Source organism: Hypanus sabinus, chromosome 9, assembly GCF_030144855.1.
Source record: "Hypanus sabinus isolate sHypSab1 chromosome 9, sHypSab1.hap1, whole genome shotgun sequence".
NCBI lineage: Eukaryota > Metazoa > Chordata > Chondrichthyes > Myliobatiformes > Dasyatidae > Hypanus > Hypanus sabinus.
Genome location: NC_082714.1, coordinates 55,546,746 through 55,571,365, shown reverse-complemented (window position 1 = coordinate 55,571,365; position 24,620 = coordinate 55,546,746). Strand labels below are relative to the sequence as shown.

The 24,620-nt window shown below is 43.9% G+C and overlaps 1 protein-coding gene across 1 annotated transcript in view; it reads right to left on the bottom strand.

Moving 5' to 3' along the window:
* The window catches only part of LOC132399407 (heparan sulfate glucosamine 3-O-sulfotransferase 2-like), a 186,015-nt gene that overhangs the window by 6,381 nt on the left and 155,014 nt on the right, over positions 1-24,620 (bottom strand). The gene's annotated exons all lie outside the window — the stretch shown is intronic.

Genomic DNA, 24,620 nt, shown 5'->3' with positions numbered 1-24,620 from the left:
GCTGAAGGTACCAAATTCCACTGTGTTGGATGTTCCCAGATGTGTAATATGTGGAGTGATGCTGAGTGATTTGCTGAAGTTATTATTCACATTTGACAGCACTGGAAGATAGCTGGAATGGTCAAAGAAGTCTTACTTTAATATTGGACAGATTCCTGCACACGTTGTAATCGTTCAAGACCACTTGCTTGCACATGATACAGCTGGCTACTGTGTGTGTTTAGTTGCATGAGCTAATGCATCAAAGGTTGACTCAATACATCATGAAACATGGATTCTGGCCCTTTTGCCCAGGAGTCCATGTTGATTATCAAGTGACCATTTACACACTTTAATACTATTTTATTCTCCTCATGTTTCCATCAACTCCCTCTGATTCTGACACTCACCAACACACTTGGGGCAATTTTCAGTGAGTAATGAATATACCGTATCAACCTGCGTATCTTTGGGATGTGGAGGAAACTGGAACACCCGGAGGAAACCCTGTGTACTGATGATGGGAAAACAAACCAAAACTGCTCAGAGACAAGCAGAGGGATTAACACTGTACGACACACTCCAAAACCACTCAGAGACAAGCACAGGGATTGACACTGTACGACACACTCCAAAACCATTCAGCGACAAGCACAGGGATTAACACTGTAGGACAGACTCCAAAACCACTCAGAGACAAGCACAGGGATTAACACTGTAGGACAGACTCCAAAACCACTCAGAGACAAGCACAGGGATTGACACTGTATGAGACACTCCAAAACCACTCAGAGACAAGCACAGGGATTGACACTGTACGACACACTCCAAAACCACTCAGAGACAAGCACAGGGATTGACACTGTATGAGACACTCCATAACCGTTCAGAGACAAGCACAGGGATTGACACTGTACGAGACACTCCAAAACCACTCAGAGACAAGCACAGGGATTGACACTGTATGAGACACTCCAAAACCACTCAGAGACAAGCAGAGGGATTGACACTGTACGAGACACTCCAAAACCACTCAGAGACAAGCACAGGGATTGACACTGTATGAGACACTCCAAAACCACTCAGAGACAAGCAGAGGGATTGACACTGTACGAGACACTCCAAAACCACTCAGAGACAAGCACAGGGATTAACAGTGTACGACACACTCCAAAACCATTCAGCGACAAGCACAGGGATTAACACTGTAGGACAGACTCCAAAACCACTCAGAGACAAGCACAGGGATTAACACTGTAGGACAGACTCCAAAACCACTCAGAGACAAGCAGAGGGATTAACACTGTACGAGACACTCCAAAACCACTCAGAGACAAGCACAGGGATTGACACTGTACGACACACTCCAAAACCACTCAGAGACAAGCACAGGGATTGACACTGTATGACAGACTCCAAAACCACTCAGAGACAAGCACAGGGATTGACACTGTATGACAGACTCCAAAACCACTCAGAGACAAGCACAGGGATTAACACTGTACAACACACTCCAAAACCGTTCAGGGACAAGCACAGGGATTGACACTGTACGAGACACTCCAAAACCACTCAGAGACAAGCAGAGGGGTTGACACTGTACGAGACACTCCAAAACCACTCAGAGACAAGCACAGGGATTGACACTGTATGACAGACTCCAAAACCACTCAGCGACAAGCACAGGGATTAACACTGTACAACACACTCCAAAACCGTTCAGGGACAAGCACAGGGATTGACACTGTATGAGACACTCCAAAACCACTCAGAGACAAGCAGAGGGGTTGACACTGTACGAGACACTCCAAAACCACTCAGAGACAAGCACAGGGATTGACACTGTACGAGACACTCCAAAACCACTCAGAGACAAGCACAGGGATTGACACTGTATGACAGACTCCAAAACCACTCAGAGACAAGCACAGGGATTGACACTGTACGACACACTCCAACACCACTCAGCGACAAGCACAAGGATTAACATTGTATGAGACACTCCAAAACCACTCAGAGACAAGCACAGGGATTAACACTGTACGAGACACTCCAAAACCACTCAGAGACAAGCACAGGGATTAACACTGTACGAGACACTCCAAAACCACTCAGAGACAAGCACAGGGATTAACAGTGTATGAGACACTCCAAAACCACTCAGAGACAAGCACAGGGATTGACACTGTACGAGACACTCCAAAACCACTCAGAGACAAGCACAGGGATTAACAGTGTACGAGACACTCCAAAACCACTCAGAGACAAGCACAGGGTTGACTCTATATGATCTGCTCCAAATAACCAATTCCAAAGTTCAAAAAGTTCAATGCTTTATTAAGAAACCAGCAAAGATGAAAAATCTTGTAATGATAAAAGAACTTATTAAACTAAAATTAGCGATACTATGAAATAAATGGTCTCAGTGTTAGCGATCTTAGCGTATTTAAGTAGTCAACAAAAATAAAATCTCCCCAGCCTTCTCTCTGGCTCTAACCAGTCTAAACTGAACTCAGAAAAAGTGTGAATACATTATTATACTCGTATGCTTCCACCACACCCCGACCCACATGACAAATTACCCATAACACAAAGTACAATACAGACAGACAGAAAATAGATACTTGGCTCTTGTTACAAGTTACTTGTTACAAGTGGACTGCACAAATTCCACAGCGACAGACCGGGACTGAGACAGGGCAGCTCTACTGGCTGCTCAACAGTGTGAATCAGCTCCCTCTCATTAGCATCCAGTCCTGCAGCAACTGAGACACAGATACTGACTGGTCAGTGGTGTAAATAAACTAATCCTTCAACCTGCTCTCTCAGAATTCAGCACCTTGCAAAGGCATGGTCTGTCACAGATTTTCTATGGAAGTTTGCTTCATGAGGGCTGTCACCTTCCAGCAAGAAAAAAATAATCTGTCTCTTAATTATCCAATTTGCCCAAACCTGGACCTTCGCATTTGTGCACAGGCGGCACAAATGAATGTTTACGGCTTCCTTCTCTGAACAGTTATTGGGATCAAGTCCTAGATAAAAGGAAAAAGGAACATGAGATTAAGTATAGCAGAAGACCGTGCTGAAGGGAGGAATTTATCAGTAAAACTAATAATGCAGGAGCAACGTACTTGCATGCAACCCAGAATATCCATCAGTAAGTGAGACAGCACAGGCAATGTCACACAGCAGGGGCTAATCCGTCAGAGGCTGTGACAACTGAGATACATGCCTCTTGGAAAGGTAAATAAATGGGTAATCTATTGGAGAGTGAGCCAGCAGGGGCAAGTCCAACATGGAGCAATAGAACAAGGTGTCAAATTCACCTGGGAATAATATAGTAGGGCAGATCCTTCAGAGAGTATCAAAGCAATAAATCATTGGAATAACAGGTGCAATGTATTTCTGCTTAAAAAGAAATAACTCAACAGTCGTTAATATAGTGCTGGAACAAAGGTGGTTGTGGAACCCTGTTGGCAAGTTATCCAGCAGGGGGCAAGATGCTGCTCAAAATAACTGAGGAGGGGCAATCCATTGTTGTGAAGGGGGGAGAGGGAACAATATCACTCCAGCACTCATACAGCAGGGGTAACTATCAGAGAGCAACTCAAAGGTGGTAATATCACCCTGTAAGTAATCAATATGAGGCAGTGTCCTGCTGGAATCAGTACTGAGGAGATCTTTCTTCAGAGGACAATGGAATCAGAGGCAATATTCTCCCTGTAAATATTGCATCATGGGGCAGTTCATCAGGGTGGGACATATTTAGAGGCAATCTTCCAGTAAGTTTACATCTGGTGTGGAGGTAGGAGTGGGTGGCTCGGAGGAGGGGCGGTTGGTGGCACTGGCTGTGAGTGGTGAGGGGATGTTGGGAATTAATGTAGGTTCGGGTAGGAGGAAGGACCTGGAAAAGGGAGCCGCAAATGGAGGTTTGGGTGAGTTGGGGGAGGTTCAAATGAAGTTGAATCTGGATCTAGAAAACGTAAAAAGAAACATAATACTGGAATGATTTTGAAGAGACAGAGAAGAAGGGTGGGATATTTTGGTAAAAAAGGAAAGAAGACTTCAAGGTATTGTTTAAATTTGACCTGGAACAGCCTTTTTCTATCAGTTCCATTAAATTAACTGCAGTTGAAATCTGTCCTAGGGGATATAGATTGTAATCATACTTTAAGAGGAGGTAATGTGTTAATCGTTTGTGAGGATTAGAAACAGTGTGAAAAGGCCTTACGTTTGAAGACTTTACTTGGCAAAAAGATAGTATCTATGTTGCCTGATGAAATAGAGGTGTTAGGGATGTTATAATGGGTGTTCTGGTGGAGATTTTGATAGAGGGGGTTAAATCTCATTTATTTGGAGGCAAGGTTAAGGAGGTAAAGAGATTGCAAGTAGTCAGAAATGGGGGAAAAGATGGGAAGTTTATCTGTATTGATATATTTTGAAATGGTGAAACTCCCTGACAAAGTTAGTTTGGGGTATGTTAGTTATAATGTTTAAGCTTATATTCCACATCTGCTCAGATGGTACAGTTGTCAGTGGTTTGGGCATGTTGTGGCGCTGTGTTGTGAGAAACTAAGATGTAGTACGTGTGGTGGAGAACATAAGTGTGAGGATTGTGGAGAAGGTGTAAAGTTTAATTGTAATTGCAGGGGAGGACATGGTGCAGCTTATAGAAGATGTGAAGTGTTTCAGAAGGCAGCTGAAGTTCAGCAGGTTAAAGTACAGATAGGTGTGTCTTCTGCAGAGGCCTTGCAGAACTTTAAACTGAACGTTGATAAAGTATTACCAGTCGGAGAACAGAATGACTTGAGGCTATATGTCGGCATCATACTTCTCTTACTGAAGATACATTACTAGTTGATAAAATAAAATTTGTGATGTTTATAATGGATGTGGTGAATTGTACTGCTCAGACATCTAGTTGTACTTCTATAGTTGTACCATGGAGAGCATTCTGACAGGCTGCATCACTGTCTGGTATGGAGGGGCTACTGCACAGGACCAAAAGAAGCTGCAGAAGGTTGTAAATCTAGTCAGCTCCATCTTGGGTACTAGCCTACAAAGTACCCAGGACATCTTTAGGGAGCGGTGTCTCAGAAAGGCAGCGTCCATTATTAAAGACCTCCAGCACCCAGGGCATGCCCTTTTCTCACTGTTACCGTCAGGTAGGAGGTACCGAAGCCTGAAGGCACACACTCAGCGATTCAGGAACAGCTTCTTCCCCTCTGCCATCTGATTCCTAAATGGAGATTGTACCTCACTTTTTAAAAAAATATACAGTATTTCTGTTTTTTAAATCTATCCAATAGATGTAATTGCTTTACTTGTTTATTTAATATTTTATTTACTATTATTATTATTTCTCTGCTAGATTCGCATCACATGCCAGTGATAATAAACCCAATTCCGATTCTGATTCTAAGAAAAGCTGCTGAAAAGTATCTGGGTATAACAGGGGTTATGTGGAAAGTTGTAAATGAAGCTCTGATAGTTGGGGTATGTGTACTTCAGTCTCCTGTGAAGGTATATAACAGGATTAAAAATATTGCAGTGGATTGTGAGAAGCCTGATTTCTAATGGTCAAGACCTTAAGAAGTTTATTTTTGATTTATCAAATCCATCTGATGTTATACGTATACAGGAAACGTTGTTGTTGCCACACTTAAATTTTCTCTTTGCAGGATTATATTGTAATTAGGCATGATAGGTTAGTTGGTAGAGGGAGTGGTTTTGCAAGTTTTATAAGTGAAGGGATAGGATCTAGTGTTTTTGATGTAAATTAAGTATATGAGGCACTTGTAGTGGAAGTATTTAATTCAACAGGTAGGGCCATTAAAGTGGTAAATTTTTTAAACCATTATGGATATCTCTCAATTGATTTGCTGAAAAGCAAATGTAGCTCTGGCTCACTAAGCGTTATATGGTGTGGGGATTTTAATGCACATAGTTCACTGTGGGGTTGTTTTCAGAATGATGGTAATGTTTTGATTGTAGAAAAGTTTTTAGGTATTTCACATCTTGTGTGTCTTAATGATGGGAGGGATACAAGTTTTAATGTTCATAATAGTTCTGAAACTGCTACAGATTTAACTTCCGTTCTGTACATTCTGGCTGGAGTGTGTGTGGGATGTCAGGGGAGATGAAACTTTGTGGAGTGATCATGTTCCTACATTTATAAGCTTGTGTTTGGATTTGTATCAGGGACAAGACACCACTTTTAGGAGTTGGAATTTTGGTAAAGCAAATTGAGAGAACTTTAAGGTTTTATATGATGAATATCTGTCTGGGCCGAATGTTGAGGATGATGTGGATTTCTGCAATGAAAAGTTATGTCACCTTATTCATCAAACTGTGGTGGAAGTGATTCCTATCCTATTAAAAATGGCATTAATAGGAGAAAGGTGGTACCATGGTAGACTGAGGAGTGTGCAGGGCAATTAGAGAGAGAAATAAAATGTTTAGGAAAGTTAAGAATGATCACTCTCCGAGTGACCCTATTAAAAGGGCTCAGACCATGGTGAAGGTTGTGAAAAGTGTTTACTGGATGTCATAATGTGATGGTATTGGAAGGGATATTAAAATTGGAGATTTCTGGGAAATTATTAAAAAAATATAGGGTCTCATAGGCCTAATAACATTGCAGTATTGATTAAAGAAGTTAATACAATAGAGAAGGTTGAGTTACTGGCTTGGTTACTTGCTGCAGTCAAGATGATTTAAGTGGAGAGGCTAAACAATGAGGCTCCAAGTGAAAACACTGATGTGTGGGAAGCCATCTGTAGCATTGATAGTACTAGGGATGTAGAGTTTTCTCAGTGTGAATTTACATGTTCTGTGTGTGACTGGCTCATGTTCAGGGAGGCTGCAACCGATGGCGACTCTACCAACTTAGAGGAGTACACAGCATCAGTGACCAGCTACATCAGCAGGTGCATCGACGACGTCACTGTGTCCAAGACCATCACTACACGCGCTAACCCGAAGCCATGGATGACCGCAGAGGTGTGTGCGCTGCTGAGGACCCGTGACTCCGCCTTCAGAGCAGGCGACAAGGCAGCCCTAACAACAGCGAGGGCCAAACTGTCCTGGGCCATCAGAGGGGCAAAGTGTGCACACGCCCAGCGAATCCACAGCCACTTCCAGGGCAGCAGCGACACAGACAGACAGGCAGACATACTTTATTGATCCCGATGGAAAGTGGGTTTCATTACAGTTGCACAATAAAACCAGAAATAATTAAATTATGTCAAGTGGAAATAAGTCCAGGACCAGCCTATTGGCTCAGAGTGTCTGACACTCCGAGGGAGGAGTTGTAAAGTTTGATGGCCACAGGCAGGAATGACTTCCTATGATGCTCAGTGTTGTATCTTGCTGGAATGAGTCTCTGGCTGAATGTACTCCTGTGCCTAACCAGTACATTATGGACACGCAGCACATGTGGAAGGACATTCAGGACAACATCACCTGACTGTGTGGGTGATGCCTCCCTCCCAGATGCGCTGAACAACTTCTACTCTTGTTTTGAGGCGGAAAATGACGTGGCGGTGAGGAAGTCCACCCCTCCTCTGAATAACCAGGTGCTGTGTCTCACCGTGGCCAATGTGAGGAGAACCCTGTGCAGGGTCAACCCATGGAAGGCTGCTGGACCAGACAATATTCCTGGCAGAATGCTTAGAGAATGTGCAGACTAGCTAGCAGATGTTCTCACTGACATCTTCAACATCTCCCTGAGCAGTGTCGTTGTTCCAACGTGCTTCAAGGCCACCACCATCGTCCCTGTGCCGAAGAAGTCTTCAGTGTCCTGCCTCAATGACTACTGTCCCATTGCACTCATATCCATCATCATGAAGTGTTGCGAGAGGCTCGATATGAGGCACATCAAGACCCTGCTGCCCCCCTCACTGGACCCCCTGCGGTTCATGTACTGTCCCAACCGCTCAACAGATGACGCCATTGCCACCACCCAGCTGGACAAAAAAGACACGTACGTTTGAATGCTGTTTATAGACTTCAGTTCAGCATTCAACACAAACATCCCTCTGAAACTGATTGGAAAGCTGAGCCTACTGGGCCTGAACACCTCCCTCTACAACTGGATCCTAGACTTCCTGACTGGGAGACCTCAGTCAGTCCGGATCGGAGGCAGCATCTCCAACACCATCACACTGAGCATGGGGGCCCCCCCAGGGCTCTGTGCTCAGTCCACTGCTATTCACTCTGCTGACCCACGACTGTGCTGCAACACACAGCTCGAATCACGTCATCAAGTTCGCTGATGACACAACCGTGGTGGGTCTCATCAGCAAGAACTATGAGTCAGCTTACAGAGAGGAGGTGCAATGGCTAACAGACTGGTGCAGAGCCAACAACCTGTCTCTGAATGTCAGCAAAACAAAAGAGTTGGTTGTTGACTTCAGGAAGGCACGGAGCGAACATCGACGGCTCCTCGGTAGAGATCGTTAAGAGCATCAAATTTTTTAGTGTTCACCTGGCGGAGAATCTCACCTGGTCCCTCAACACCAGCTCCATAGCAAAGAAAGCCCAGCAGCGTCTCTACTTTCTGCAAAGGCTGAGGAAAGTCCATCTCCCACCCCCCATCCTCATCACATTCTACAGGGGTTGTATTGAGAGCATCCTGAGCAGCTGCATCACTGCCTGGTTCGGAAATTGCACCATCTCGGATCGCAAGACCCTGCAGCAGATAGTGAGGTCAGCTGAGAAGATCATCGGGGTCTCTCTTCCCACCATTACAAACATTTACACTACACGCTGCATCCACAAAGCAAACAGCATTATGAAGGACCCCGCACACTCCTCATACCAACTCTTCTCCCTCCTGCCATCTGGGAAAAGGCTCCGAAGCATTCGGGCTCTCACGACCAGACTATGTAACAGTAACAGTTTCCCAAGCCATCAGACTCCTCAATACCCAGAGTCTGGACTGACACCAACTTACTGCCTTCTACTGTGCCTATTGCCTTGCTTATTATTTATTGTAATGCCTGCACTGTTTTGTGCACCTTATGCACTCCTGGGTAGGTCTGTAGTCTAGTGTAGTTCTTTTTCTGTGTTGTTTTTACATAGTTCAGTGTAGTTTTTGTACAGTTTCATGTAACACCATGGTCCTGAAAAACATTGTCTTGTTTTTACTATGTACTGTACCAGCAGTTATGGTTAAAATGACAATAAAAAGTGACTTGACTTGAAGAAAGCTATTCATAGTACGGGTCAGATGGCTCCAGGAAAAGATGTTTTATGCTATTGTATGTTTAAATATATGGCTGATAACTCTCTTGAAATAATATTAATTTTTTTGAATCATATTTGGAGGTTAGACCATCTTCCCTCTTCATGGAAAATGGCAGTAGTAGCAGCACCTATTCTAAAACCTGGGAAACCTCGGTCAGATCCTTCTGGTGGTAGACCAGTATCATTAACGTCCCATTTGTGTAAACCTATGCATCATATGGTAATAGAGTGGTTGAAGTATATTTTGGAAAAAAGAGGCGATATAGCATTTTATCAGAGCAGATTTCAAAAGGGGTAAAATGACATGGTTAGAAGATGATATTAGGAAACCAAAGGTAAACAAGGCAGTATTTCTTGATATTGAAAAAGCATATGATATGTTATGGAGAGAAGGGTTTTTGACTAAATTATGGAAATTAAGTGTGAGAGGATGGCTATACAATGTTTCTTCTGAGTTTTTATTTGGATGGTCTGTGCAGGTAGGGGAAGTGAGGTATATCCAGGCTTCTCCGAGACACAACAAGGGACTTCACAAGGCAGTATTTGTAGCCCTTTATTGTATAATATTATGATGAATGATGTTTTCTCTGAGATAGGAACTGGGGTGGTTCAAGCTCTTTTTGCAGATGATGGAGCTTTATGGATAAGAGGTAGAAATTTCAATTTAACTGTATATAGGATGCAATTAGCAATTAATAAGGTCAAACAATGGGCAAGTAGATGGGATTTTAAGCTTTCAATAGCTAAAACACAAGTTATGTGTTTTACAAAGAGGATCAATAGACCTGCACTTGCTTTGAAATTATATGGTCAAACTCTTGAAGAAGTGCCAGTGGTGAGGTTCCTCAGCATGTGGCTGGATAGTAAGCTGACGTGGAAGCTCTGCATCAGTAAGATAATTGATAAATGTAAAGGAGCATTAAATATCTTCAGGTGTCTATGTGGCTCTTCTTGGGATGTTATACAAAAATCTTTGACCATTTATATTAGTTTAGTTAGATCTCTACTTGATTATGGTTGTGTGGTTTATGGATCAGCTTCACCTTCAAATTAAAAATGTTTGGATGTGATGCAAGCCCAGGCTTTAAGACTGTGTTGTGCTGCAGTAAAGGTTATCTCCTGTTTCGGCTTCACTGGTTGAAATGGGATAATTACCCTTATACGTTGCTGCCATACCTGTCCTCCATAAAGAAGTTCTTTCAGGTCAATGCCTTTGACCACAGGGCCATCACGTAACATCCTGCAGACACTGCAGGAGAAGGACTGTCCAGTTCATCTGGCAAAATGCCTCATCGCCAGACCTCACCAACAGGCACCAAGACCACACCTGGCTGGCAGTGAGAGGGGCCCTCCCTAGTCCGATCCCTCCTGTACGCCCGGAACGTTGTCTCCACACCCCTCTGCCCACGGGAGGACTGCAGTGAGGAGGAGTCGGTGACCCACCTCTTTGCACACTGTGAGTTCGTGGAGAAGGTGTGGAGGAGGATGGAAGAGGCTGTGTTGAGATTCATCCCCAGCAGCTGCATAACAGAGGACTCTCTGATCTACAGGCTGTTCCCGGGGACGCACACCGAGACCAACATCCGGTGCTGCTGGCAGATCATCAACTCGGTCAAAGACGCTCTTTGGTCGGCCTGAAACTTGATGGTCTACCAGCACACGGAGATGTCCGTGGGGGAATGCTGCCGACTGGCACATTCTCGGCTGCAGGAGTACGTGCTGAGGGACGCACTCAAACTTGGTGCAGCCACCGCAAAGGCCCAGTGGGGAAGGACCACAGTCTAGGGTCCTTCTCCCGTGGGAGTTGAGGGGTGGGTGGCGGGGTGTATACCCCTAAACCACTGTATGTAAATATGGAATAACAGAGTGCCACCTGGGTGGCAAAAGTGTGGGAATGTAAAGACTGTAATGGAAACATTTGTAAAGGACTGAGAGTCATTGAATGGTTTATTGTACCTAAATTTATTTTTGAATAAAGTATATTTTGTTTAAAAAAAATTACCCTTATAGTTGCAGAGATTGAAGTTGATGTTAACATACTGAATTAATTTCAGGGTGCAGAGAAATGATCACCCTGTTAAAAGTGTGTTGGAAGACTGTTGGGAACATCACAAGAAGAGTGATGTGTGGCGGAGTTCTAGTTTGGAGTGGTGGGGTTCTTATCATGCGAGGAATATGGATTTGTTGGATAATGCAATATGTTCCACTGTAGCTTTTTTGGTAACCCCAGCTTGTTTTTTTTCCCAATGACTTTAGTTGATTTTAAGTTGCATGATTTAATGAAGTCAGGAGGTGTCATCCATCATGGATAATCTTACAAAATCATCATCTTCTGGAATGATTTTGGGGGAATGGAGAATTGTAAATGTCACTCCACCCTTTAAGAAGGGAGGGAGGCAGAAGAAAGGAAACTATAGGCCAATTAGCCTGACTACAGTGGTTAGAAAGATGTTGGAGTCCATTATTAAGGATGAGGTTTTAGGGTACTTGGAGGTGTATGATAAAGTAGGCCAACACCAGCATGATTTCCTTAAGGATAAATCTCGTCTGGCAAATTTGTTGGAATTCTTTGAGGAAATAATAGGCAGGATAGGCAAAGGAGAGTCAGTGGATGTGGTTTGAAAAGGTTCTGCACGAGGCTGCATAACAAGGTAAGGGCCCATGGGTATTGCAGGAAAGGTACTAGCATGGATAGAAAATAGGCTGACTGGCAGGAGGCAAAGAGTGAGATGAAAGAGTGGCTTCTGGTGACTAGTGGTATTCTGCGGGGGTCGGTATGGGACTATTTCTTTTCATGTTATGTGTCAGCAATTTGGATGATGGAATTGACAGCTTGGTGGACAAGTTTGCAGACAATGCTAAGAAAGGTGGGGGGGGGGCAGGAAGTGTTGAGGAAGGATATAGTCAGACTGGGAGAGTGGAAGGCAAATGCAATGTTAGCATTCATTTTGAGAGGAATAGAATATAAGAGCAAGGATGTAATCCTGAGGCTTTCTAAGACATTGGTCAGACTGCACCTGGAATATTGTGAGCAGTTTGGGCCCCTTATCTAAGAAAAGATGTGCTGCATTGAAGAGGGTCCATGGGGGATTCAGGAGAATGATTCTGGGTTTGAAAGGGTTAATGTATGAGGAGCATTTGATGGCTGTGGGCCTGGACTCACTGGAGATTAGAAGAATGAGCAGGAGATCTCATTGAAACCTATTGAGTATTGAAAGGCCTAGATAGAGTAGATGTGGAAAAGATGTTTCCTATAGTGAGTGAGTCTAGGACCAGAGGACACAGCTTCAGAATAGAGGGAATTGCATGTCGAACTGAGGTGAGGAGGAATTTCTTTAGCCGGAGGATGGTTGATCTGTGGAAGTCATTGGCATGGACAGTTGTGGAAGCCAAATCATTATGTATATCTAAAGCAGTGGTTGATATGTTCTTTTATTAATCATGGCATTAAGGATTATGGGGAGAAGGCAGGAGAATGTTGAAAGGGATAATAAATCAGCTATGATGGAATGGTGGAGCAGGCTTGATGTGCTGAATGGCCTAATTCTGCTCCTATGTCTTATGTCAGCATCAGAATCAGGTTTATTATCATCGGCATGTGTCGTGAAATTTGTTAACTTAGCAGCAACAGTTCAATGCAATATATAATATAGAAGAAGAAAAAATAGTTAATCAATTACAGTATACATATATTGAATAGATTAAAAATGCAAATAATATATATATTAAAAAAAGTGAGGTAGTGTTCACGGGTGACTCTGTGAATCTCCCATCCACTACCACCAACTTCATAGTTCCCGCACCATGCACCTCCCATTTCTACCTCCTACCCAAAATCCGCAAACCTGCCTGTCAGGATAGACACATTGTTTCAGCCTGTGCCTGCCCCACTGAACTCATACCTGCATACCTCGACTCTGTTTTCTCCCCCTGGTTCAGACCCTTCCCACCTACATCGGTGACACCTCACATGCTCTTGATCTTTACAAAGATTCCAGGTTTCCTGGCTCCTGTAATCTTATTTTCACTACAGATGTCCAGTCCCTATACACCTCCATCCCCCACCAGGAAGGCCTCAAAGCTCTCTGTTTCTTTCTGGACACCAGACCCAACCAGTTTCCCCTCCACTACCACTCTCCTCTGCCTAGCAGAACTTGTTCTCACTCTAAATAATTTCTTCTTTGGGTCCTCCCACTTCCTTCAAACAAAAGGTGTAGCCATAGGTACTCACATGGGTCCCAGCTATGCCTGCCTGTTTGTTGGCTCCATGGACCAGTCTATGTTGCAAGCCCACACTGGAGACCGTCCCGCACTTTTCCTATGCTACATTGACGACTACATTGGTGTTGCTTCTTGCACCCATGCTGAACTCGTCAATTCCATCCACTTTGCCTCTAACTTCCACTCGGCCCTCAAATTCACCCGGTCCATTTCCAACACCTCCCTTCCCTTTCCTGATCTCACTGTCTATATCTCCGGAGACAACTTATCCACCAATGTCCATTATAAACCAACGGACTCTCACATTGTCCCACCCTGCATCTTGTAAAAACAGCATCTCCTTCTCTGCCGCATCTGCTCTCAGGATGAGGCTTTTCATTCTAGAATGAAGGAGATATCCTCCTTTTTCAAAGAAAGGGGCTTCCCTTCCTCCACCATCAATGCTGCCCTCAACCGCGTCACTTCCATTTCACGCATCTCTGCTCTTATCTCATCCTCCCGCCATGCTATCAGAGATAGGGTTCCTCTTGTCCTCACCTACCACCCCACCAGCCTCCGCGTCCAGCACATAATTCTCTGAAACCTCCACCACCTCCAAATGGATCCCATCACCAAACACATCTTTCCCCACCACCACTTTCTGCTTTCCACAGGGATCACTCCCTACGTGACTCCCTTGTCCATTTGTCCCTCCCCACTGATCTCCCTCCTGGTACTTAGCCCAGCAAGTGGAACAAGTGCTTTACCTGCCCCTAAACCTCCTCCCTCACTACCATTCAGGGCCCCAAACAGTCCTTCCAGGTGAGGCAACACATCACCTGTGAGTCTGTTGGGGTCATATACGGTGTGCTGTGATCTCTGTGTGGCCTCCTGTATATCGGTGAGACCTGACATAGTTTGGGAGACTGCTTCACCGAGCACCTACGATCCATCCACCAGAAGAAGCGAGATCTCCCAGTGGCCACACATTTTAATTCCACTTCCCATTCCCATTTTGATATGTCCATCCATGGCCTCCTCCACTGTTGGGGTAAGGCCACACTCAGGTTAGAGGAACAACACCTTATATTCCATCTGGGTGACCAACCTGATGGCATGAACATCGATTTCTCAAACACCCAGTAATGCTCCCACCCCTCTTCACCATTTCCCACCCCCTTATCCCTCTCTCATGTTATGTCCTTGCCCACCCATCGCCTCCCCCCCTTTTCTTCTTTCTTCCACGGCCTTCTGTCTCTTTCACCAATCAACTTCCTAGCTCTTTGCTTCACTCCTCCTCCTCCATTTCACTAATTGCCTGGCATTTCTTTCTCCCCTCCCCCCACTTTTCAAATCTATCCCTCAGCTCTTTTATCTCCAGTCCTGCCGACGGGTTTCGGCCCAAAACGTTGCCTGTGCTTTTTTCCATGAATGCTGCCTGGCCTGCTGAGTTCCTCCAGCATTTTGTGTTGTTTCTCGGGTTCAATGCCCATTTAGGAATCGGATGGCAGAGGGGAAGAAGCTGTTTCTGAATCAGTGACTGTGTGCCTTCAGGCTTCTGTACCTCCTACCCGATGGAAACAGTGAGAAAAGAGCATGCTCTGGGTGCTGGAGGTCCTTAATAATGGACGCTGCCTCTTTGAGACACCGCTCCTCGAAGATGTCCTGGGTACTTTGTAGGCTAGTACCCAAGATGGAGCTGACTAGATTTACAACCTTCTGCAGCTTCTTTCGGTCCTGTGCAGTGCCCCTCCCCCATACCAGACAGTGAAGTAGCCTGTCAGAATGCTCTCCATGGTACAAGTATAGAAGTTTTTGAGTGTTTTTGTTGACATGCCAAATCTCTTCAAACTCTCAATGAAGTATAGTCGCTGCCTTATCTTCTTTACAGCTGTATTGATATGTTGGGACTAGGTTAGGTCCTCAGAGATCTTGACACCCAGGAACTTGTATAATCATCTAATGGAATATTGCACCTTGGGGACAATATAGGTCTTGAAATAACACAGCAACAGGTATTCCATCAGGGAGAGCAACTGTACAGCACAATGTTGGTGGGACTAATACAGCAGAGACTTCTGAACTATAGGAAGCATCCTCTCAATGTCCATTCTATTTAGATATTTCCATACTTGATTGGTTTTGTAGAGATCCTCCCTCATACTTCTAAACTCCAGCGAGTGTGAGCCTAGACCCATGAAACGCTCCTCATAAATTGCTGGGGTCATTTCCCCGAACCTCCTCTGGACCCTGTCCAATGTCAGCACATCCTTTCTTCAAGAAGGAGCCCAAAAGTGCTCATGATGGTCAGATCACACTAAGTGCTGTCTTCTAACCAATGCCTAATGCCTCAACAATACATCCTTGCTTTTATATTCTAGTCCTCTCAAAATTAATACTAACATTATATTTTCCTTCCTTACCACCAACTCAACTTGCAAGTTAACCCTTAGGGAATCATTCATGAGGATTCTCAAGAACCTTGGCTCCTCTGATTTCTGAATTTGTTCCCCATTTAAAAAAACAATCCTCATCATTATTCCTTCTATCAAAGTGCATGACCATACACTTCCACACTTCATTCAATCTGCCACATCATTTCCCTTTCTTCTAATCTGTCTAAGATCTTTTGTAGACTCCCTGCTTCCTTAACACTGCTTGCTCCTCCGCTTATCTTTGTATTGTCTGTAAATGACCAGAAAACCATAATTTCATCATCCAAATAATTAACATATAATGTGAAATGAAGCAATTCCAACAATGACTCCAGTGGAACATCATTAGTCACTGGCAGTCAGTCTCTAACTGTGCTACAAGATCATTTACCTTATTCCATGTACTGTGTGCATTCAAATATAACACCTTCAGTGCTGTATTCATCATCCTTTTCGATTTTGCCTCCATGTTAAATTCTTATTCCTTTTTAAACTACCTTTTATTTTTTCTGAATTTTCTTAAACTCTCTTGCACTCTCCATTCCTTTTACTTTATCAACACTTTTCTGAACTGTTAACCCCATCCCCACCTCACTTTACATTAAAGACACACTTCATCCAAGTCCCACTGACTGGAATTCTGCCCTATCATATGCCTATCCTTTCTCGGTCTCAGTGCATACTGTATCTAGTTGCATACCAGCTACCCCTCTGCCCAATCATTCCATATCCCATCGCCTTTCCAAATTAGTTTAAACCCTCTCCAACAGCTCTAGCAAACATTCCTGCAAGGATGTTGCTTCCCTCAATTTCAGGTGTAACCTGTGAGATCCCAGTGATCTAGAGATATGAAATCCTGCTCCCCCCCCCCCACTAATTCCTCAGCCATGTTTTCATCTGCCAAATCATCCTATTCTTACTATTCTTACCTGTTACAGGCAACAATTCATAGATGACTATCCTTGAGGTCCTGCTTTTCAGCTTTCTAGCTAGCTCCCTAAATTCTCTCTGTGGGACCTCAACCCTGTTTCCTACTCATGTCATTGGTACCAATATGTACTACAACTTCTGCTTGCTCACCTTCACCTTTAGAATCTTGTGGACCCATTCTGAGATGTCCCTGACCCTAGCACCTGGGAGGCAACATACCAACCAGGTGTTTATTTCCTGTCCACAGAATCTTCTTCTGCTCCTCAGTTATTGAATCTCCTATCAGTACAACATTCCTCTTCTCCTCTTTCCCCCTGAGCCACAGAGTCAGATTTAGAGCCAGAGAACTGGTAGGTAATTCCTAGCCCAATAGTATTCAAAATGGTAGACTTATTATTGAGGGGTGCTGTACACTATCTGTCTATTTCATTTCCCTCTCCTGACAGTGATTCAGCAGCCTACCTCTTGCATCTTAGGGGTGACTATCTCCCTGCAGCCCCTTTCTCTAGCACCTCCTTCTGCTGTATGAGCTGAAGATCATCCAGTTGCAGCTCCCGTTCCCTAACACGGTTTGTAAAGAACATTACAATCGGATTTGGATGCACTTTATGCAGATGTAGACAGACAGACAGGCATACTTTATTGATCCTGAGGGAAACTGGGTAATTGGATAGTTACTGGGGAGACCAGAGGTCTCCCAGAATTCAAGTTCGTTTAATTATCATTCAACCATACATGGATATGGCCAGATGAAGCCCCTCTGGGGCCAATGTGTAGAACATATTACCAGCAGCATACAGCACATAGCAGAAATGGTTATGATTTCAGAAAAACATACAGTCACAAAGGAAAAAAATAGAGCTCAAGTCCCTGAACGTCCGACTTGTTCTTCCAGCGAGTGAACGCAGGATTGCAGCACCAGTGGGAAGGGAATGGATTCCAGCACTCCTACAGAGCTCCCCTCCTCACCACCTTGGCATCTCCTCCCCTGGGTGACTGCAACAGGGAGTCTAGGCCTAGTCCTCATCACAACTGATGCAACACCGCCCCTCCCCCAATAAGTCTTGCTAATAAACCAGTGACCTGGACTTGCAGTGTTCTACGTTACCGATGTCCAGTAGGGCCTTGTGATCACAATAAAACTCCCAAGACAATCACTTGCACCTTCCAACGGTATGCAAGTCCAGGCAACAACACAACAACGGAAAGCAGTAAGCCAAGCTCCATCACCATTCAGCAACTCACTGATGGGATAGTCCTGCAGTACTTGATCTTCTTAGTATCCAGCAATGACTTGCAATCGTAAAAAAGATGTACAAGATGAACAGTACACCTTTGATTGGACCCGGACCACTGCGTTCAAGTGTGCCACCATCTTACCGGAATTCCCACATCTCACAGAAAGAACACACCATTGATCCTGGACCCTTTCTCACTGCGCTAATAGTCAAAGAAAGAAACTTGACAGAAACTTACCTAGAGTCATCACTCTTCTTGCCCAAGGCCTGAAACTAACCACTCTAACACTGCCGCTCCCACAATGGCTGCTTCACTTAAACTGAACTTTTAATTAGCTTTTGCTCATTGCCCAATAAATTGTGATAAGTGAAGCCGGCTCAAAAGTCCTTAAAGGCCACCCTCTCTTTTTCAAATCTCATGTTGTCTCACCAAAGGAAACAACTGCTGACGATGACTGAAGCCTGCAGAAACTTTCTGACTAATTGCATCACAGATGAATATGGATCCTCCAATACACTGGATCATATGACACTGTTCAGGTCTGAAGACTCATAGCTCCATCAGGGGCACAACCCTTTCCACCACTGAGGACATTTTCAAAAGTTGAATGTAAATTTGTTATTGAAGTATATTTATGTCATCAGATACAACCCTGAGATTCGTTTTCTTGTGGGCATACTTAGTAAATCCAACAGCCATAATCGAATCAATGAAAAACCACACCCAACTAGGCAGACAAGTAACCAATGTGTAAAGGACTGTGCAAATGAGAAAGAAATAATTATAAAGACCGAGAACATGAGATGAAGAGGTGAAAAGATGGTGCCTCAATAAGTTGGTATCCATCATTAAGGACCCTCAGCATCTAGGACATGTTCTCTTCACTGCTACATCAGAGAAGAGATCCAGCAGCCTCCTCAGCTCACATTCAGTGATTCAGGAACAGCTTCTGTCCCTCATTCATCAGATTTCTAAATGATCCATGAACCCATGAACATGATCAAGTTATTCCTTTTTATGTACTGTTTATTTATTCCATAACTTATAGTAATTTTATGTCTTTGTGCTCTGTACTCCAGCTGCAAAACAACAAATTTTATGAAATATAAGCCAGCGATAATAAAGCTGTTTCTGCTTCTGATTCTGCGTATTACAACACAGACGAAAATACTGCTGAGAATTATACAGTAGGGGGCAATTCATCAGAGAGTAACAGAGCAAGGCCAATATTCCTTTCTAAATAATACTGCAGGGAGTAATAGATCTCCGATTAATGCAGCAATGAAATATCACATTAGGGATTAATGGAACAGAGAATACTACATCTGGTCATGATACAGTGGAGAGCTGTGTTTGTACACGAAGTGGCACAGAGGCACACATCAGCTAGCATTGCGGTCAGGTGGGACAGTATCTCATCATTTAAAACAAGTATATGCTGAGCTGCTGTGTTTCTTAAATCCTTCATGTGGAAGTGTATCAATTGTTAAGCCTGCATTTCTGGGGCGTGATATACAGAATTTTCAATAAACTGTCATGAATGGATCATGGCCTTGATTTTGAATACAGGCCATGCACGCACCTCTGACTACAGATGGATAAAAGGAGGATATATGCCCAGACTGGACACTGCAGTGGGTTTTGCTAATAAATTCATATTCTACCAAACCCATCCCCATTCAGTCCCACTGGGAGATCAGCACTGTACAAACCCATTCCCACTCTATCCCACTGGGAGATCAGCACTGTACAAACCCATTCCCATTCAATCCCACTGGGAGATCGGCATTGTCTCAATCCCATTCCCATTCAATCCCACTGGGAGATCAGCACTGTACAAACCCATTCCCACTCAATCCCACTGGGAAATCAGCATTGTACAAACCCATTCCCATTCAATCCCACTGGGAGATCGGCATTGTATCAAACCCATTCCCATTCAATCCCACTGGGAGATCGGCATTGTATCAAACCCATTCCCATTCAATCCCACTGGGAGATCGGCATTGTATCAAACCCATTCCCATTCAATCCCACTGGGAGATCAGCACTGTACAAACCCATTCCCACTCAATCCCACTGGGAGATCAGCACTGTACAAACCCATTCCCATTCAATCCCACTGGGAGATCTGCACTGTACCAAACCCATTCCCATTCAATCCCACTGAGAAATAAGCACTGTACCAAACCCATTCCCATTCAATCCCACTGGGAGATCTGCACTGTACCAAACCCATTCCAATTCAATCCCACTGGGAAATAAGCACTGTACCAAACCCATTCCCATTCAATCCCACTGGGAGATCTGCACTGTACCAAACCCATTCCCATTCAATCCCACTGAGAAATAAGCACTGTACCAAACCCATTCCCATTCAATCCCACTGGGAGATCTGCACTGCACCAAACCCATTCCCATTCAATCCCACTGGGAGATCGGCATTGTATCAAACCCATTCCCGTTCAATCCCACTGGGAGATCCCACAAGTGAGAGAAATACAGCGACTATTAGAAACTAAAGATATAAACTGTTAAAGTGGAATTAGTAGTGTGTATCCCCTACCCTGCTTACTTGAAAACCTCAGGATGAAACCCCTGGGGGAGAGACGATCTTGATAAAAGATTTAGTGAAGTTACAGCTATAACAAGCAGCAGCCAGAGCGAGACAGTATCGGCAGAGACGAATGTCCAAGATTTCTACTGTGTAACCGGGAATTAGTTCTGTTAAATCATAACAAGGGATTTGGTTAGGTTTTTTTGTGTAAGTATTGTGAATTGACATTCTGTGGATGACATAGAAACATTGAAACATAGAAAACCGACAGCACAATACAGGCCCTTCAGCCCACAAAACTGTGCTGAACATGTTCTTACCTGCGAAATTACTTAGGGTTACTCACAGCCTTCTATTTTTCTGAGCTCCATATATCTGTCCAGAAGTCCCTTAAAAGACCCTATTGTATCCACCTCCACCACCGTTGCCGGCAGCCCATTCCACTCACTCACCACTCTCTGCATAAAAAACTTACTCCTGACATCTCCTCTGTACCTACTTCCAAGCACCTTAAAACAGTGCCCTCTTGTGCTAGCCATTTCAACCCTAGGTAAAAGCCTTTGATTATCCACACGATCAATGCCTCTCATCATCTAATACACCTCTATCAGTTCACCTCTCATCCTTCATCACTCCAAGGAAAAAAGGCCAAATTCACTCAACCTATTCTCAAAAGGCATGCTCCCCAATCCAGGCAACATCCTTGTAAATCTCCTCTGCACCTTTTCTATGGTTTCCACATACTTCCTGTAATGAGGTGACCAGAACTGAGCACAGTACTCCAAGTGGAGTCTGATCAAGGTCCTATATAGCTGCAACATTACCTCTCAGCTCCTAAACTCAATCCCATGATTGATGAAGGCCAATGCACTGTATGCTTCCTTGATCACAGAATCAACCTGTGCAACAGCTTTGAGTGTCCTATGGACCTGGACCCCAAGATCCCTCTGATCCTCTATACTGCCAAGAGTCTTACCACCAATACTATATTCTGTTAACATATTTGACCTATCAAAATGAACCACCTCACACTTATCTGGGTTGAACTCTATCTGACACTTATCAGCCCAGTTTTGCATCCTATCAATGTCACACTGTAACCTCTGACAGCCCTCCACACTATCCACAACAACCCCAACCTTTGTGTCATCAGCAAATTTACTAACCCATCCCTCCACTTCTTTACCCAGGATGAAGGATGACCCACCAATTCCTCCAACGACCCTGGAAACAAGATGGTGACCCACCCAAGATTGAAGAACCAGCACGAGAATGAAATGTTTAATGATATGTATTGAACTTGTGAATTTGAAGACATACTGTCCTGAAAATAAAGCTGAAACTGAGGGTAACCATAATACTTAAGAATAGGAGTTCGATTAGTTTTCTAACTAACTATGGATAAATAAAAAGGCAAGTGTTAGACTGTAAACTTTTAAATAGGGAATAATATGAGATCTAATTAGTTAAAGAAATTGGAGAAATAAAATTTATTTTAATGAATCTCACTGATTCTAACTAAAAAGGAATCTGGTTTTGTTTGATACATGAAATTTGGAACTTAAACAGAATGTTAGAATTTTGAATTGTTTTTGTTTATGTAAATATTTTGCATACATTGTTATTTTTATAAACTTAGCTCTAGAAGTGTGTTACACGAGTGTGGCAGTGGACGAACCCAAGTGCAGAACATGGGCGTGGAGGCAGAGTTGGGCGGCATTATTTACATAGCAAGCGTGGAGTTGGTATCCAGGAGCGATGCTAGACCTAGAACTGGCAGTCCTAAGAATCATGAAACAAGGTTACTCACGCCAGAGTCAACCAACAAGCTGGCAGCTCCTTGTTGTGGTCACAGGGTTTTTATACTGCATTTGCTGATGGAAAGCAGGTGTTTGTGGAACCTGGGAATGATTGGAACTAAATGAGGTGACTGAGGCGCAATTCCTGAGGTAAATAGCCAGGTGGGTGAATGCCAGAAGGGACCATGACAAAGTGTGTTTTCTATTCACTTCCCCCTTTACAATACCTAGAGCTTCTGATGGCCCACTAGCATTTGGTGCAGTACTGTGTAATTTGATTTTCTCAGAAAGAGTGTGGTAGCCGGTCACACAAGGTAAGACAAGCGCTGCACAAGTGTTACAGTTATTAAATCTGATTCTGATACCAAATTCATTCCCATTCACTCCCACTGCTCATATCCATACTGTACTGAATAGATACCCATTAACTCCCGCATATACAGCAGAATATCTACCCATTCGTTCCCACTGTATAGAAATTATTGGGGAAACCAATCCATATTCACCATTGTTTAAAACTATATTGCCAAACTTTTTTAAACTCGTTGATCACCTGCCTGAAACTCACCCCAGCCCCACTGATGTCACTGTGTGGGTAAAAATCAAATGCCCCAGCTCAGTTCTCTTCTACTTGAAAGAATCAGCCTTCTCTGAACGTAGGTCCTGTGGGCTTCAGTCATCAAGTCCAAGTTTGGAATCTGTTGAGTTTATTGTCATGAGCACAAGTCATGAGTACACAGGTGCAGTGACAAACTTACTCGCAGCAGCATCACAGACAACATCATACAAGCAGGATTCATATGAAGATATAAATCAAAAATAAGTTTATACACAAACAGATGAAAGTTTGCAGATGCTGGCAATCCAGAGCAACGCACACAAAATGCAGGAGGAACTCAGCAAATCAGGCAGGCTCTATGGAAAAGAATAAACAGTCAGCATTTTGGGCCGAGACCCTTCTTCAGGACTTAGAAGGAAGGGGGAGATGCCAAAATAATAAGGTGGGTGGAGGGGAAGGAGACTAGCTGGAAGGGGGTAGGTTGTGCCAGGTGGATGGGAAAGGTCAAGGGCTGGAGAAGAAGGAATCTGAGAGGAGAGTGGATCACAGGAGAAAGGGAAGGAGCAGGGAATCCCGGGGAAGTAATGGGCAGGTGAGAGAAGGTCAAAGTGTGTAATAGAGGATGGGGAGGGGTGGAATTTGTTTACTGGAAAGAGAAGTCAACATTCATGCTATCATGCTGTCGTATCTAGGTGCTGGGCCCAGGACATGTCATCTGAGATGCTAAAGTTGCTGATTCTCCCCACACCTTCAGTTGATTGTACCAATCCTCTCATGCCTCTACACGGTCTAAACAAGTAAGTTCTCTTTATTTAGAGGGAGACCAACAACGTAATCAATAAGGGCAAGGATTTCCCATGTCACAAATTGTTCATGTTTGCGGAGAAGGTGTTAACACACAAGGAAAGGACGAACAAGAGAAAATCTGCAGATGCTGAAAATCCAAGCAACACACACAAAGTGCCTCTGGTGCTCCTTCCCCTTTTCTTTCTTCCATGGCCTTCTGTTCTCTCCTATCAGACTACCTCTCCTCCAGCCCTGTATCTCTTCCATCAATCAACTTCCCAGCTCTTTACTTCATCCCTCCGCCTCCAAGTTTCACCTATTACCCTGTTTCTCCCTCCCCTCCCCCCACCTTTAAAATCTATTCCTCATCTTTTTTTCTCCAATCCTGCCAAAGGGTCACGGCCTCAAATGTCGACTGTTTACTCTTTTCTATAGATGCTGCCTGGCCCGCTGAGTTCCTCCAGCATTTTGCGTGTGGCACAAGGAAAGGACGAACTGGTTTTGTACATTTCAGGGCTTCAGGATATCTTAAAATGTTTTCCATTTAATTCATCTGTAATGTGATATGAGAAACATGGCATGAGTCAGCTCCCACAGGAAGCTACACTCATGTTAATAGGTACTGGCGAGGCACTTTGGAGAAAATTACTTCTCATCTTAGTTTGGTATTGGGGCAATAGCATCAACTTCAATGAACTGGTTGATAATGGATTAGAAATTATAATGTGAATTAGCTTTTCATATATATAAAGAGAGAGAGCTGTGGAGGCATTCAACACAGAAACAAGACACCACTTTTTCACACTAATCCGACATGAATTCCATTTTGTGTTCTTTCCACGTTTTCATCAATCCTCCAGATTCTACCACCCACCAATACACAGGGG